This window comes from Trachymyrmex cornetzi, unplaced genomic scaffold (assembly GCF_001594075.2).
Source record: "Trachymyrmex cornetzi isolate Tcor2-1 unplaced genomic scaffold, Tcor1.1 scaffold320, whole genome shotgun sequence".
Taxonomy (NCBI): domain Eukaryota; kingdom Metazoa; phylum Arthropoda; class Insecta; order Hymenoptera; family Formicidae; genus Trachymyrmex; species Trachymyrmex cornetzi.
In genome coordinates this window covers 1,229,467-1,245,402 of record NW_017297898.1, presented here as the reverse complement: position 1 = coordinate 1,245,402, position 15,936 = coordinate 1,229,467, and the positions used below count along the sequence as shown (strand labels likewise).

General features: G+C 32.6%; 1 protein-coding gene across 1 annotated transcript in view; it reads right to left on the bottom strand.

Annotated features, from left to right (window-relative positions):
- LOC108762744 (facilitated trehalose transporter Tret1) overlaps nucleotides 1–15,583 on the bottom strand; it is an 82,808-nt gene extending 67,225 nt beyond the window's left edge. Inside the window, exon 1 of the mRNA XM_018509888.1 lies at nucleotides 15,520–15,583. The gene's annotated coding sequence lies outside the window, so the exon portion shown is untranslated. The remainder of the gene's footprint in view (nucleotides 1–15,519) is intronic.
- Nucleotides 15,584–15,936: the final 353 nt, after the last annotated feature.

Below are 15,936 nucleotides of genomic sequence, written 5' to 3'. Positions count from 1 at the left end.
GCTAGACAGATTTCTCGACATGAAAAAATCTGTCTAGGGGCTGTCTAGTAATTACGCTGTTACACCTACATCTTATTTACTAGACGGCCGCTAGACAGATTTATTGACATGAAAAAATCTGTCTAGGGACTGCCTAGTAATTACGATGTTACACCTACACCTTATTTACTAGACAGCCGCTAGACAGATTTCTGGACATGAAAAAATCTGTCTAGGGACTGCCTAGTAATTACGATGTTACCCCTACATCTTATTTACTAGCCAGCCGCTAGACAGATTTCTGGACATGAAAAAATCTGTCTAGGGACTGCCTAGTAATTACGATGTTACCCCTACATCTTATTTACTAGCCAGCCGCTAGACAGATTTCTGGACATGAAAAAATCTGTCTAGGGACTGCCTAGTAATTACGATGTTACCCCTACATCTTATTTACTAGCCAGCCGCTAGACAGATTTCTGGACATGAAAAAATCTGTCTAGGGACTGCCTAGTAATTACGATGTTACCCCTACATCTTATTTACTAGCCAGCCGCTAGACAGATTTCTGGACATGAAAAAATCTGTCTAGGGACTGCCTAGTAATTACGATGTTACCCCTACATCTTATTTACTAGCCAGCCGCTAGACAGATTTCTGGACATGAAAAAATCTGTCTAGGGACTGCCTAGTAATTACGATGTTACCCCTACATCTTATTTACTAGCCAGCCGCTAGACAGATTTCTGGACATGAAAAAATCTGTCTAGGGACTGCCTAGTAATTACGATGTTACCCCTACATCTTATTTACTAGCCAGCCGCTAGACAGATTTCTGGACATGAAAAAATCTGTCTAGGGACTGCCTAGTAATTACGATGTTACCCCTACATCTTATTTACTAGCCAGCCGCTAGACAGATTTCTGGACATGAAAAAATCTGTCTAGGGACTGCCTAGTAATTACGATGTTACCCCTACATCTTATTTACTAGCCAGCCGCTAGACAGATTTCTGGACATGAAAAAATCTGTCTAGGGACTGCCTAGTAATTACGATGTTACCCCTACATCTTATTTACTAGCCAGCCGCTAGACAGATTTCTGGACATGAAAAAATCTGTCTAGGGACTGCCTAGTAATTACGATGTTACCCCTACATCTTATTTACTAGCCAGCCGCTAGACAGATTTCTGGACATGAAAAAATCTGTCTAGGGACTGCCTAGTAATTACGATGTTACCCCTACATCTTATTTACTAGCCAGCCGCTAGACAGATTTCTGGACATGAAAAAATCTGTCTAGGGACTGCCTAGTAATTACGATGTTACCCCTACATCTTATTTACTAGCCAGCCGCTAGACAGATTTCTGGACATGAAAAAATCTGTCTAGGGACTGCCTAGTAATTACGATGTTACCCCTACATCTTATTTACTAGCCAGCCGCTAGACAGATTTCTGGACATGAAAAAATCTGTCTAGGGACTGCCTAGTAATTACGATGTTACCCCTACATCTTATTTACTAGCCAGCCGCTAGACAGATTTCTGGACATGAAAAAATCTGTCTAGGGACTGCCTAGTAATTACGATGTTACCCCTACATCTTATTTACTAGCCAGCCGCTAGACAGATTTCTGGACATGAAAAAATCTGTCTAGGGACTGCCTAGTAATTACGATGTTACCCCTACATCTTATTTACTAGCCAGCCGCTAGACAGATTTCTGGACATGAAAAAATCTGTCTAGGGACTGCCTAGTAATTACGATGTTACCCCTACATCTTATTTACTAGCCAGCCGCTAGACAGATTTCTGGACATGAAAAAATCTGTCTAGGGACTGCCTAGTAATTACGATGTTACCCCTACATCTTATTTACTAGCCAGCCGCTAGACAGATTTCTGGACATGAAAAAATCTGTCTAGGGACTGCCTAGTAATTACGATGTTACCCCTACATCTTATTTACTAGCCAGCCGCTAGACAGATTTCTGGACATGAAAAAATCTGTCTAGGGACTGCCTAGTAATTACGATGTTACCCCTACATCTTATTTACTAGACAGCCGCTAGACAGATTTATTGATATTATGAAATATTAGCTAATGACTATCCAGTGACGAGTTAGAAATCTTATCTAGTTAATACTGTCTAGTGCTTAGATGGTAAATCAGATTGGTTAGATTCATTTCTGCTCGGGTTGATTGTGCCCATGACGAAGGGTACTTTGCTCTTGAACTTAATAGTGTTTAATTCAGTTAGGGATTGGTTCTTGAGGAATGGATCAATATATTAACTTTTTTTGATAGCACAAATTAGCACAAAATCAGTACTATTCAAATCTATTTTTCTTTTTCTTTTTTTTTTCTTGTAGTCCTTCTAGCCTGATATTAAGCTGGCAGCGCCACACGTTTCTTCTAAACGGCATATGGTACAAAATTGTTTTTTGTAGCACAAATTAGCACAAAATGAACACTAAATAGTTCGAAAGGTCTTTTTCGATTCTGCTCATTTGGTCCTGCTAGTTTGACAGAGGTAATAGATAGTCGTACTATTTTTACAAATCCACACGGCATGTATATATTGATACAGAACTATTGCGAGTGCAAACAGAATTTGCGTTAAAACTTGCGGTGCGAAAAATGAGGTCCTAGCTTCACATATGACAACAAGAAAGTAAGGATGGGCGATGCGCGTATCGATACATTGAAAATCATTTAGAAATTACCCTTTAGGTGAAAAAAGTACGATTTTTTACAAAAAGATCGTCTATCTTTACAAGAGAAGAAGAGGAAACCTCAGACGTGATAACAGCGGAACAATCATGAAAAAATTAAGTAATTTATTATTTCAGCTATTGCAGAATTATTCGTTTGTGGATTAGTAATGTAACAATGATTAAGAATGAAGCGATTTTATTTCTTGAAGTATTAATTATTTTCAGCCTTTTCTATAATTTAGATATATTTATATTTTGCAGTTATCACAGTTGTTATTAGGGTAAACTTAGGGTATATTATGGTCATACGGAAAAAATGGCCATAGGCCATAATTTCTCTAATTATTGATAAATAGGGTATTTTTATAGTCATTCGTAAAGATAATCAATATTTACAGCAGTTCATATGAGTACACTGTGTTCAAAATAACAATATTTTAAATATTATCTAATATTTTTTCTTTCGACTATCTGCAAAGTTTTGCACGTTTCTGCTAAAAACTGTTGTAATATCTAATCAATTACAGTTAAGCTGGCAAGTAATATCCCAAATATTCTTAAAAAGTAACAAGAATAAATGTATGTTTTTTGCATTTTAAAAAACTATGGCCGTCATACCCGAGTTTATCCTATGACTCCGTTGCTGCACATCATGTCCGTGAATGATAAATATTGCCTTCTGTTTTAATTTGAAGTAATAAATCTGTTAAAATTGTGCCTATTACATATACGTAAATTAGGGTGAGTTGGGGGAATATGCCAGTTGGGGGAATAAGCCACTCGTTGTGTTTAACAATGATACCGATTAGCAACGCTTGCGTTAGTGACAGAATTATTTACAATTGCGTGCTTAACGTGTTGCATAAGTATCAAGAATTTCCTCGCAACAGTATTGTTTTTATGAGGTAAATATGACGGTATGGTATATACGAAAATGTACTTCTTATAACTTTAATAGTGATTTATGTAAATTATTATTTAAACATTGCACAATATGTATTTAGCTCGATTAGCTTGTTAATCTATTAGTGTAGGTTAAAATGAAAATATTCAGTACATCGTTGATTCATTTTCTTAGCAATCGTACTGTACAGGCTCATCATAAGATGAAATGACGTCTTGGGGCAATATGCCACTTTTGTTAGGGTAAAATGCCAGTAGTCATTTTCTCTAATATATAGGTTAGGGCGCTATAAACAAACGTTTTGCCGCATAATTCCGTTGTGACAGGATATTAGTATTGACAAATACTTAATAAATAAACTTAAATGTTTATTTATTTGCTTATTATTGTATTATATTAATTTATTGCTCAATTCAAAATTCTGAATAGAGAATATAGTTTTTTAATCCATTTTAATGAATTGAATTTTCTTGATTACTGTAACTTGGACTACTTGTAGCACTAGGTAAATATAAAGTAAAACAAATATTTATTTATACGTTTCATACTTTACCATTACATACTTTTACTTTTAAAAATGGCCCAAAATGTAATTGGGTAATATCGAATTGTTGCAGTAGATGGATTCACGAGGACTGTTCGTAGAAAGATATATTTATGTTATTAACAACGTGTCTTAAAGTTTATTTTACATGTTGTATATAACTTAATCTGTCGATGTTATTTCTTATATCCTTATATTGTTTATATTACCTATATTATGTTACAAATGTTTATTTTCATCACAAAAATCATTAATAATGTGTTCTTATAATAAAAAGAACAAAAGAAATGTTATAGTTAGTATTTTTTTGTATATAGCATATTACTCTCATGGTGGCATATTACCCATCTTTCAGCACTTTCGTATTTCTTTATTTTTAATAACAAAAATGAATATATTCGATTCCAATTATACTCAAATAATAGATAAAGGCTGGAAGAAAGATCAGTATGTGAAGTTATTTTAAATTGAACAAATAATTACTAAAAAGCTAACTTTGCTGAAGTGTGGCATATTCCCCCAACTTACCCTATATGCAGATTTATGAATATAAGTTAATTGCGTAATAATAATGTAAGCAAATTTATATATATATATATATATAGTATTAATAAGTATAATAAATACTTAATCCCGAAGCAATGCAATTATTTGTCATTGTATTGTTTACATCGACATATGCATATAAAAAATTTATATATCTTTATTTTAGACCGTATATGTGAGAAACACAATCATTACTAGAAATTAAAAAATGCCTGTTACGGTCGAAGCTGGATCTTCGTTGCTAATTCTTAGCAACGAAAATTTATATATATATGCCTGATTATATCGTTGCATTATTTACGGGTATTTTATTGTTTTATTTTATTGGACAAAATACTATTTACAATATATGAAATGATAGATCAATTGCTTGAAATTTTATATGCTAAAATTATAAACATAAAAAATTGTAGGACTTACATATTTTATAAATAGAATATCTCACTAAAAAATGATAGGTAATGATAAAAAAAATTTAATAAAATCCAAATCAAAGAATAATATTACTCTTTACATATTTTTTACCAAGCACTAAACAGTACGTTTTTTAGAAAACCAAGGATTGAGAACATTATGAGGAGAGACATTGTTATTTGGAAAATTTAAGTATTAAATAATAATTATAAAAGAATGTTTGAAGTTATAATAGATATTTAACAATAGAAAATAGTTAGATATTTAAAAAATAAAAAATAGAAAAAAAAATTTTTTTTTAATAAAAAATGGAAAATAGTTAGATATTTAACAATAGAAAAAAGAGAAAGGAAAAATTAAAAGTAACAAGTAAAACAATAAAATAAATTATTGAAATATACTGTGTATTTTATTACATAAGTGAAGAATTTTTTAATACATATTTCCTTTAAATGTATTAGAAAAGGAAGGAGAAGAGAGAGAGAGAGAGAGAGAAAGAGAGAGATTTTAGAGACGAGCTAACATTAATAGAAAACTTAGGATTAAATATATTTAAATATAATTTACGTGTAATAATTAAGAGTTTTCTATTCATAATTAACTTGTCAATCAATATAACAAACAAATATTATAATATAGTAGGCTAATGAGAGTCAGCGATGATAAACGGCGCAAATGTTATAATAATCAATCAATACTCAAGAAATGGATCGATGTCTTCTTTATTTGAACGTTTCAACTCTCTTTGGAGTCCTCCTTAGCAAGAATGATACAATTCAATAAGTTCACATGTCCGCAATGCTTAAGTCACTCGCAAATTGACAAAATTGCAGCGTTGATAATCATCACGGAACATGACAAGAAACGTGAAGCTTTGTTGAACATCCCAAATCTTAAATAGTGGGTATATTACTAATTAATAAAATTTCGCATTTTTAAACCCTTGTCGGATAACGACAGCGTGTCACACAGATATCACTTATAACTTGTCAATATTAATTAATTATTATAATATAATGTCTGTGCATTATATCCTAAAAAAACAGAGTCATGTATATTACAAATATGAGTTATTTGAATAGGAAAATCGATGATAGAGAGAGTATAGCGTAATTATAATTTGGCGCATACTGATCTATCATCGATTTTCGATAATAGATAGTATTGGCCAACATTAACCGCTGACTCGAAAATTATTACGGACTCGACATTTCCATTTTTGAATTTTGAATTCTAATTAATCGCTAGGAAGCGCTATCAAAGTATTATACTGTGGTTGTAGAATGTCCTATATCCATGTGCCTTCCATATTTAGTGACACAAGTCGACACAAGTATCATTTTGTCTCTGTTACACATGGAATACAAAGAAAGATAAAATAACATTTGTATCAACTTGTGTTTCTACATGGAAAGCACTCTATATTAAATAAGTTATATTAAATATTCTACTGGAACAAAAACTAACATACGTATATAAAGGAAAGATGCAATAGAATAATTGTCAAGTATAGTTCAAATATTTAATCCAGTTTTTTTGCAAATTTAAGTTTTCTTAGTATTGATAACGATGTAACATATAAAAATTTTATAAACATTATATTGTTGTGCTGGCAATCAATGCGGCTATTCTGTAATTTGCAGCATTTTATTCTATTAAGAGGAAATTTTATGAGCGTTTACAAAAACTATACATGCTGTTATAACGCAGAAATGGAAGTCTGCAGTTGCGCAATTTCTGACACTTCTCTTATATTAAAAAGGAACGATTTGATTTTTTCTTGAAAAACAGAGTATTAAGCCCATTCTACAGTTGCGTAAATATATTGTTGTAGATGTAAGAATTCACCATTTACAACTACGCTTATGCAATTGTATATAATATATAGGCTTTATAGATATTAGACACATGAGTGAAAAACGTCATATTTGGTCTAGTCTTCGTATTTAATAATATTTCTTGCGAATTTATACAATTCCAGTTTAACATTTCCAGTTCTTGTGTACCAATTATTTTTCTTGAAATACAGTTTCAAACCGAAGCTGAAATAGGATAATATCACAAATTAAATTGACAAGCAATTTAATAGTATTGTGATGCGAATAAGCTTTTTAAAAAGCTGTTAAATATTCAAGATAAGCATCTTAAAAACTGTAAATTTATTTCGAAAAATAGATATTAAGTTCTTCGCTTTTTGTTTATATCTTACGGCATCGATTGTGTCTTTATGCATTCTGCGAATTATTCGCAGTGCAGACTTTATGTACGGTAAATTATATTAGAGTCACATGCGGCCTTATCCTTACAACACAAACTTTTGTTTCTCAGCGACCGCGAGTTCATTAATTATCATTGCGGAATCACCCTTATTGTTTCACGACCGAGGCTTTATTTTAGATGCTGCAGTCGGAGCAAATAATTGCACTCCTGCCGCAATGGTGAATGCACTAATCTAATGCGATCTTTCGAGTAAAACTTTTGGATTTCCATTTTGACGCTTTAAAATTCACATTCCACGTGCATCTCTTCGTTGAAGTGCACTGCGAATGCTTCGTGTATGTAGATCTCAATGACCGAGTTGTCAATTATTTTTCTTTACCTATTTTTTCAGCGCAAATTTCAGTACTAGAAATTATATTCCTAGAAGACATTGTTGCTGAAATGATTAAATTTAAATGATATTCCTCTATCCATTTTTACGATAATTACGTTGGAAATGTTTCTGCCTCTTTACTTCTTGCAATATTATTTACCAGAAATACCACATGTTATTTTTAACTTGCTTATTTAATCCCTGCTAGCAATCTTTCTCTTAAGGAAAATATAAAATTTATTTTCTTCATTCTGTTTTCTTTCTTTTTCAATTTGTCTATTCTAGCACAATTGTATTCTTGTATATTTCAAAAACGTTGTCTTGAAACGATTATTCAGAATCTTTATTTATGTCAGATTAAGATTTAATATACAATGGAATCAATTAGAACATTAGAAAAAATACTTATCGTTATGTATTAGCCATTTTTGTCCTTTTTTAAAAAAATTATTTAGACTCTGCGGATAGCACGAAGTGTGTCAGTAATACTTGAGGATAGGGATATTGATTACGTATGTACATGCATGTATAGCTCTTCCGATGACTTCATTAATATTGTATCGCGATATTTTGGTACGCTCTGAAATGCTGTAGCTTATCGAGAAAGTTACAGACTCGCATAATTCGCTATACATGATATCACATATTCATTCAGTTGAGATAACAACGTTCAACGATACGACTATTTACTTTTCTTATTTTCATTGGCGACATTTTCCATCGTGTCTCAGTCCTCAAACCACGATCATCTCACTTTACTGTGTCCGTACTATTATACTTTATTGAATAAATTCGGTTAAATCAACTTGGTTTTCGTTCGTTCTTCTTGGAACGTTGTAACTGTAATTGAAGTTTTAGTTCGCGGAAGTTATAGTATAAGCAGTCTGACAATAAGTAAAGAAAAAAGTCAGGAAATTTTTGAACACCATTTGCATTACGACTTTGTTATCGAAATTTGCGCATAATGACAAGCCACATTCAAGCGGTTTAAATGGAGCCATGCCAGTTCGCCCGTTGAAACGTGCCCCCAACGCTAATGTCGCTGGAGTATTGCGGAACCGGAAACCCTTCGTCCGGTGACAGGATCGTTAGCATTGAATATCTTTGTTGGTGGTAGTATTGCCACTAGCTTGCGCGTAGCTGTCCATTTGAGATTCAAGGCACAATCCCGTGCTGTTGTAAGATCGTTAACTGAATACCACGATCGTTGCCGTTAGTCCCGCTATTACGATTATACTTGCAGAATGAAGCTCGACTTTTTTTTGCAAAATTTGCACATATGTGGGGACCAATACAATACGAATAATTTTGGCTCCATATAAGATGCATTTTTACTTTATAACTTTGCGAACGGATCGAGTAGCTTAAATCTAGATTAGTTAATTAACTACACTATTAGATATCAAAGGTACAATGATAACAATGATAATCCCGCATAGAAACCCGCATAGGAATTTCCCAGAATCTTCCCAAATACATCTTAGATTCTGATTAGAATGCTCAAATAAGTAAATCGCACCGCGATACCAATTAGCAAATCTATTTTTATCCCAAATTTGTATTTTCTTTTTAGAATCAAAACAGAAACAATATAGAAATTCGCATTTCCTTTTTTTCATGAAAATTATGTTGTTCTTATATAGAAATAGAATAGGAAATCCACATTTGTCCCAAGTGGGTAAATCGCATTGCGCTACGAATTAGAAAATCTATTTTTATCTCAAGTTTGGATTTTCTGTTTAGAATCGGAATAGATTAATGCAGAAATTCACATGGTTCTTTTTCATATCATTAGTCAAAATCGCGGTTTTATACATATATGTGAAATCGAATGAAAAATCACATTTTTACATCTATTAAACATGGAATTTATTGCAGTGCAATAGAATAAAAAATAAAAATTGTATACATATATAAATATTGATTAATGATGTATGTAACTTTCTTTTTTATATTGCTGTATAGGGTCACTCTAGGGGTAATTGTGACAGGGGGTAGTTGTGGCGGTAAATATGACGTACAATAATATTTGAATAAAAAATTAATTTTTTGGGATTATTTTTATCAAACACATTGAAAGTAATCAACAATTATACTTTTTATGCGTTTGATAAGAATAACTCTAAAATTTGTTTTTCATTCAAATGCATGTCACATTTACCCTCACTGTTACAATTACCCTTAGTAACTCTACCTTTTATTTTTGTTTTAGAGTTAAATAATATTGTGATCGCAATAATATTATTTAAATTATGCTTTAACTGTATTAGCATTATTTATATTTAGTATAATTATGTACTATACATTGATTTGTTTGATTAAAAAAGTGTATAAATTAATATAAAATTAATTTAGTAGACAGTATTATACAATTTATTTATAAATAATTAACACAGAGTAACAGTTCAATTGTAATTATTTTATTAATGTAGTAAAGGAAACACAAATGTTCGTTTTGGTTTACATTCTTCTAAATTTAAACATAGTGAAACGCATTTTTGTTTAATTAAATATACAAAATACCTTTTTACATTAGAAGAAAATTCGAGTATCTGTTTAGATTTCCCATCCAGGATCTGTTTATATTTCCCATTTAGAATCTAGTTTACAATTTACAAAACATTACACTTCTGATCAGAATCTTCATAGATTTCCCAACCAGAATTCATAATTTTTTTTAGAAAATCCGACTGGCTTCTAATCTGATCCCAAAAAATATTCTGCGTGAACTCAATCCTTTGAGTTAAACATTTTTTTATTTTTAATTTCCATGTATATGTCGAAAAGTAAATTAATCCATTTCTGTGATTAATTTCAAAGTAAATTTTAACGTCTGTATTAACGTATACATTTAATAAATAATAAATTAAATTTCAGTTAAATTTGATACCTACATTTTTTCTTAAGTTAAAATGTGTAACTCCATTATTTTAGTTAAATTAACGATATATTATGAAGGAGCAGTGATGACCTATAGAAACGATTAAAAATAACTCAAATTGAGTACAATTTGACATTATGAATGTAACAGTATATTATTATTGATTCATTATTGTACAAGTGAAATTAGCTCTCATGCCACGAAAGTGTTATTTATTAACTTAATTATTTTTAATGTTTTTTTAGATTTTTTAAAGTGAAAGTGTAAAGCTGTTCTCTAAGCTCTTATTCTTCTAAAATGTTTGAAATTAATTGACTAAATGAATAAGTTCCACTTATTTTTTAAAAATATAAATATTAAACTTATACAATTTTTACAATTTTACAATTTATAATATACAATTTATACAATTTTTTATCTTTTGAGAATAAGAGAGTATTTAAAAATACATCTGTTTTTTTTACCTTTATGACATTTGTTGCTAATTCTCGACAAAATCTCGAAATTCAGTAGTCTTTACGTTTAGAGTCATTTTGCAAACTAATTTGTCATAACATTAACGTGCTAATTCGAATGAACGTACTTTATCGTTTAACAAAGCAATTTTACGACGGTATTTAATTATCTTGTCCTTTCTGATCGTATAAACGCCGCCTTCCCTAAGAACTTCTATATTGCGGTGTACTATTTGTGCTGCAAAACATTTTTAGTGCAAAGAACGGAAATCTGAGAATTTGTTCTAATAAGAAATTAATCTATTAAAGGATGTAAATCTATTAAATCTACTTAAAGTCATGTTTTTCTCTGGAAATATTAACCCTTACCGTACTAATATGGGTAACTAGTGACCGAGCGATTCCTGTTCATGCAAGTTTCTTTGAGTCTTTCGGTAATTATAAATTATACATTTTATTTATTTCCCAAAATAAAGAGTCAATATTTATTCTAGAAAGTTGAAAGTACGTTGGTGAATTTTTAGAGATTTTTTTTAATTATTTTGAAGAGGTGTGTGGAAAAACGAAGAGATTTGAAGTGACCCTTGATGGTATGGATGAGGCACCAAATTGTAGATGGTATGGTAAGGGTTAATTATGTATTAGTGAAAAAGCATTGACGGATAAGAGTGAAATGATAAACCGAATAATTCGAGCGAAAGGAAATCTATTAAATGAAACATGATATTAACCTTGATTCTAATTTCATGAAAATGGATTATCTATCTTCTCTCTCTTTTATATGAGTAATTGCATGATAAAATAAGAAACGAGCAGCTTAAAAATTTAATTATTTACTTCTAAAGTTGTGCTTGTTATAACTACAATATCAAAACGCGATTATATTCGTTGGAGTCTGTCGGAAGTAATTATGCCAGATTTAATGAACGCAGTGATAATTATTAACGCGGACAAGAAGTGCATTTAATCGCTGCGGATGAAAAACGTCCAACGTTAATCACGATTTTCATTCGATTTTCATTCTTTATCTGCGTTACTTCATTAATTTTGCATCTCAGTCGAAAGCTTGCGCGCGAATATATTAAATTCCATCGAATTAAGCTTCTTCCAAGAGTGCCGGTCGGTGAATCTAATCGTTCTCCGATTTAATCCGCAAATTCTTTTTTTTTATATCGATACTTTTATATCTACTTTATTATTCACGTTCTTCCTCGATTTATTCAAATATTCATTATTCCGCATCTAGAACCATCGCGTTATATTTATATCTACACGCATATCAAATGCCCAAATCTCAGCTCCTCGACATTGGCTTTTATGTTTCTCTCGCTCTGATGCGGAATGCAGATTGCAGATTTCGTCCGACTCTCCACAACATGCAAATGTGTTCTCCTACGTGAGAGGCCACTAAGTGATTTACTTGTTTAATAATCTCCATTGAGCGTCAGAGTTTATGCCTCATTTGCGTAATGCAGGACGGCGTTCCGGGCGTCACACGCCACTCGCTGCTGCATCGGCCCGCAGGCGATTGTTAACAAGTTGCTGCAGACTCGAGAGAACTTGTTATGCCTGTTAAGCACTGAGATTACGGAGATCATTTGTAAATGTCTTCCTACACTTTTGTGATTGGAACGACCTCCGACATGAATGAATTTCGATGTATTTCGTTTTATTTTTCTTCTTACTATGCTCGCTGGTCGATTAATCTTATTTCACGGGAAAAATTAGGATTAAAGAATTAGAAAGAGGATTAGGGGGAAAATGGTATAGAGGGAGAGAGAAAGAGAGAGATTAATATTTTGTAAAATATGAAATTTATATTCTGAAAGAGAGGCATGTCTGAGAGGTAATGCTTCGCGTTTATTTTCACGATGAAAGTTTCTATGCGGAACTTGTAGCTACCACTTGTGGAATCTTCGGGAATGCGTGTTTTGAATTACGTTATGCATTTTCTGCGTGAAATGGCTCTTTGTAACTTTTAGAGCAAAATGTGTACATACAAGTAACTTTTGTGTGCATTTATAGACTTTCTTTGTATAATGCAACCTCTTCAGGTTACGTATCGTGTTGTATCTTTCGCATAAAATGGTTACATTATGCTAATACACGTATAATACAAAAGAGAGAAAGAGATGGAAGGAAGGGAGGGAGGGAGAGATATGTAGTTTTTATCACTAAAGTTCTTTGTAATGATTATGCAAACGATCGATAGATGAATACGATCGAAGTAGAATAGATAACCAGTCGTGTTATTATCATCAAAATGTGCCATAGAAGTAAAAACGTAGTAAATGTCAAAATCATATGAAGTTGAGAAAAGGGAAATTTCTTCTCGCTTTGATGCGACGTGACTCTTATTTGGTGCTACCTAATCCCCGCGTTAAGGCGAATCGATGGACGGATGACGGAAAACTCACGCTCCTGAAATACCGTTCAGACGCCAAGCGAATTTACCGTCAACTTAGCGAACGGAGCGAAAAGTGAAGAGAGGGGGATGTTGAAGCGGCCAGGAAAAGAGCTGGAAGCGGTAGACGCGTCGTGGGAAGTACCGTGAAATATTGCCTCTGGATTCTGCATCCACCATCCTACGCCCGACTTATCCCTTTTTGCCCCAACTGCCTCTCTGTCTACCGTCGTGCCCTTCCCTGGAGAACCCAGGGACCAGAAGTTAAGCGCGGTCGCGTTCATTTCACGTTGACGCGCTGTTATGCGGTAATGGAAGATTTTATTGGTCTGCCGTTGGGTAAGGGACGTCCGGATCTAATTTAAGTAACTGAGTTTCACTGACTTTGAAAGTCTCAGCCGCCGCGGATGTATTTATGGCCCTCGTTAACGTGTTCTCTCGCTGATCGATTACGATATAAATTGGAGCCTAAGATATTCATTATGTGAAAAGCGTATGTTACATATTCTTAATTGTCTTTATTTTTTACTCTTGTATAAATATTATTAATTTTACATGCTACAATATTATGGGAATCTACGTTTTTATTTTTTTTAAATTAAATCTGTCGAGAATATGTGTGTAATGCGTAAATATTGGCGATTGCAATTCGTAAATAGAACAGCTGAGCTATTTAACGTTAATCTATCTTGCTCGTTTTTTAAATTTATCTTGTTTCTTTTCTGTCACATTGTCTTCGTCTTCCTGATATCATTATATGGATTAATGAAACTTTCTCACTGTGTTTTTCGATTTTCCGAGACTGACTGTACTTCAGAATAGATCAGCCTCGACTTTCTGAAATATTGCCGGCGAAATATTACCAGAAATAAGGTCAGTTATCCTTCATGCATAACGGAATTCTACAGTATTTTCCCCACTACTAGTTCAATCAATTTTAAATGTATTTGTATATTATAATAAGGCTCGTCTATTTCAATAAGGTTTTATATTAATATTTTAACAATGACGTAGTTTTAATGATGATGAAACTCCCATATACTATGTTGAAATTTCAAATTTGTATGCGTTTTATTATCATCTTTAATTAATTTTAAACTTTTTATTAAATTGATCAAATGAAAAGATGATGAGCGTTATAGCAGCCACTCTCGACATGATATAAAAAATTCTGTTATGCCGGTTTCCCACGAGGCGTGAACCATGAACGTGAACATAGATGTCAGCAAGTTTTTTTTCCAGGCGGAGACTTGAATCATACCCTCGCTTGGAAAAAATCCTACTGACGTCTATGTTCACGCCTCGTGGGAAACCACTAATCGACATTATGCATATTTGATTATATTTAATATTATGTGTGGCTACATACGCGGTGTTATGTGTGCATGATTTCCATGTGACGTCACGTATCCTTGGACAGGAAGCACAATTTTAGTTGTCTTACTGGTTATTCCAGTTCATTTGTTAAGCAGAGATAATGTTTTGATTGGAAAATTTATTTGATGAAGTACAACGTTCGATACGTTTTCTAATCGCTGAAGGCATTATACTGATTATATTGATTGACATTTATTTCGTTTTCCATGAAACCTAATCTTTACGCGCAGTAACCATCCTATAATAAATTTCAAAATGCCAATCAGCATGGTCGCCTTCAGCGATTAGAAAATGTATAATCACACGTCGTTCTTCTTCAAACGAAAATTTTCCATTTTTTGAAATGTCATTTCTCCGCTTAATGAGTAAACTAGAGTAAAATAACTGACTGTACTCGTTATCATCGTCTCCTGTTTAAGGACACATGACGTCACGTACAAGTCATTGTGCAATTGATGTGACTATCTCTATATGTGTTTCTTTTATCGTTACTTTATAAAATATCCACGCACTTGCTATATTTGGTACGATCGAAGATTTAAACTTTATTAAGGGAACTGGAAAGCTTATGGGATAGGATAATTCATTTTAGAAACACGTCAGAAGCCAGTTTCGCAATCTCGGAATATCGAAGATATCGTAAACGCTTGGTTAGTTAAGCAATTTTAGATCAGATAATACTGTTACGATGGTGTTGACTTACTGACGAGATGACGTGAAAACGCTACAGAAACGCTCTCAGAAGTTATCACTCTAGGAACGAGAACACAACTGACGCTATCATAACGCGAGTACTTGTTATAATGCCAGTCATTCTTTATAATTTATTAGAGTATATTTTTAGAGTATAGTTTATTGGAATACAATTAAAAATAATGATGAGAGATAACGATTTGGTATTATAAGCACTATTTTTGCGGTCATTTGTTAAAAAAAAAAATACAAAGTATAATTTTTGTATATTGTATATTCCAAGTCATACCGATATAAGCCAGTGCTGAAACTATACAGTATATGTTACGTGCGCTATAGATTTTCAGCACTGGCAGTTAATATCGGAACACACCCAGTTTAAATAAGCGGATCATTACTTATATCCTTTTCTATGTAGAAGGACGCA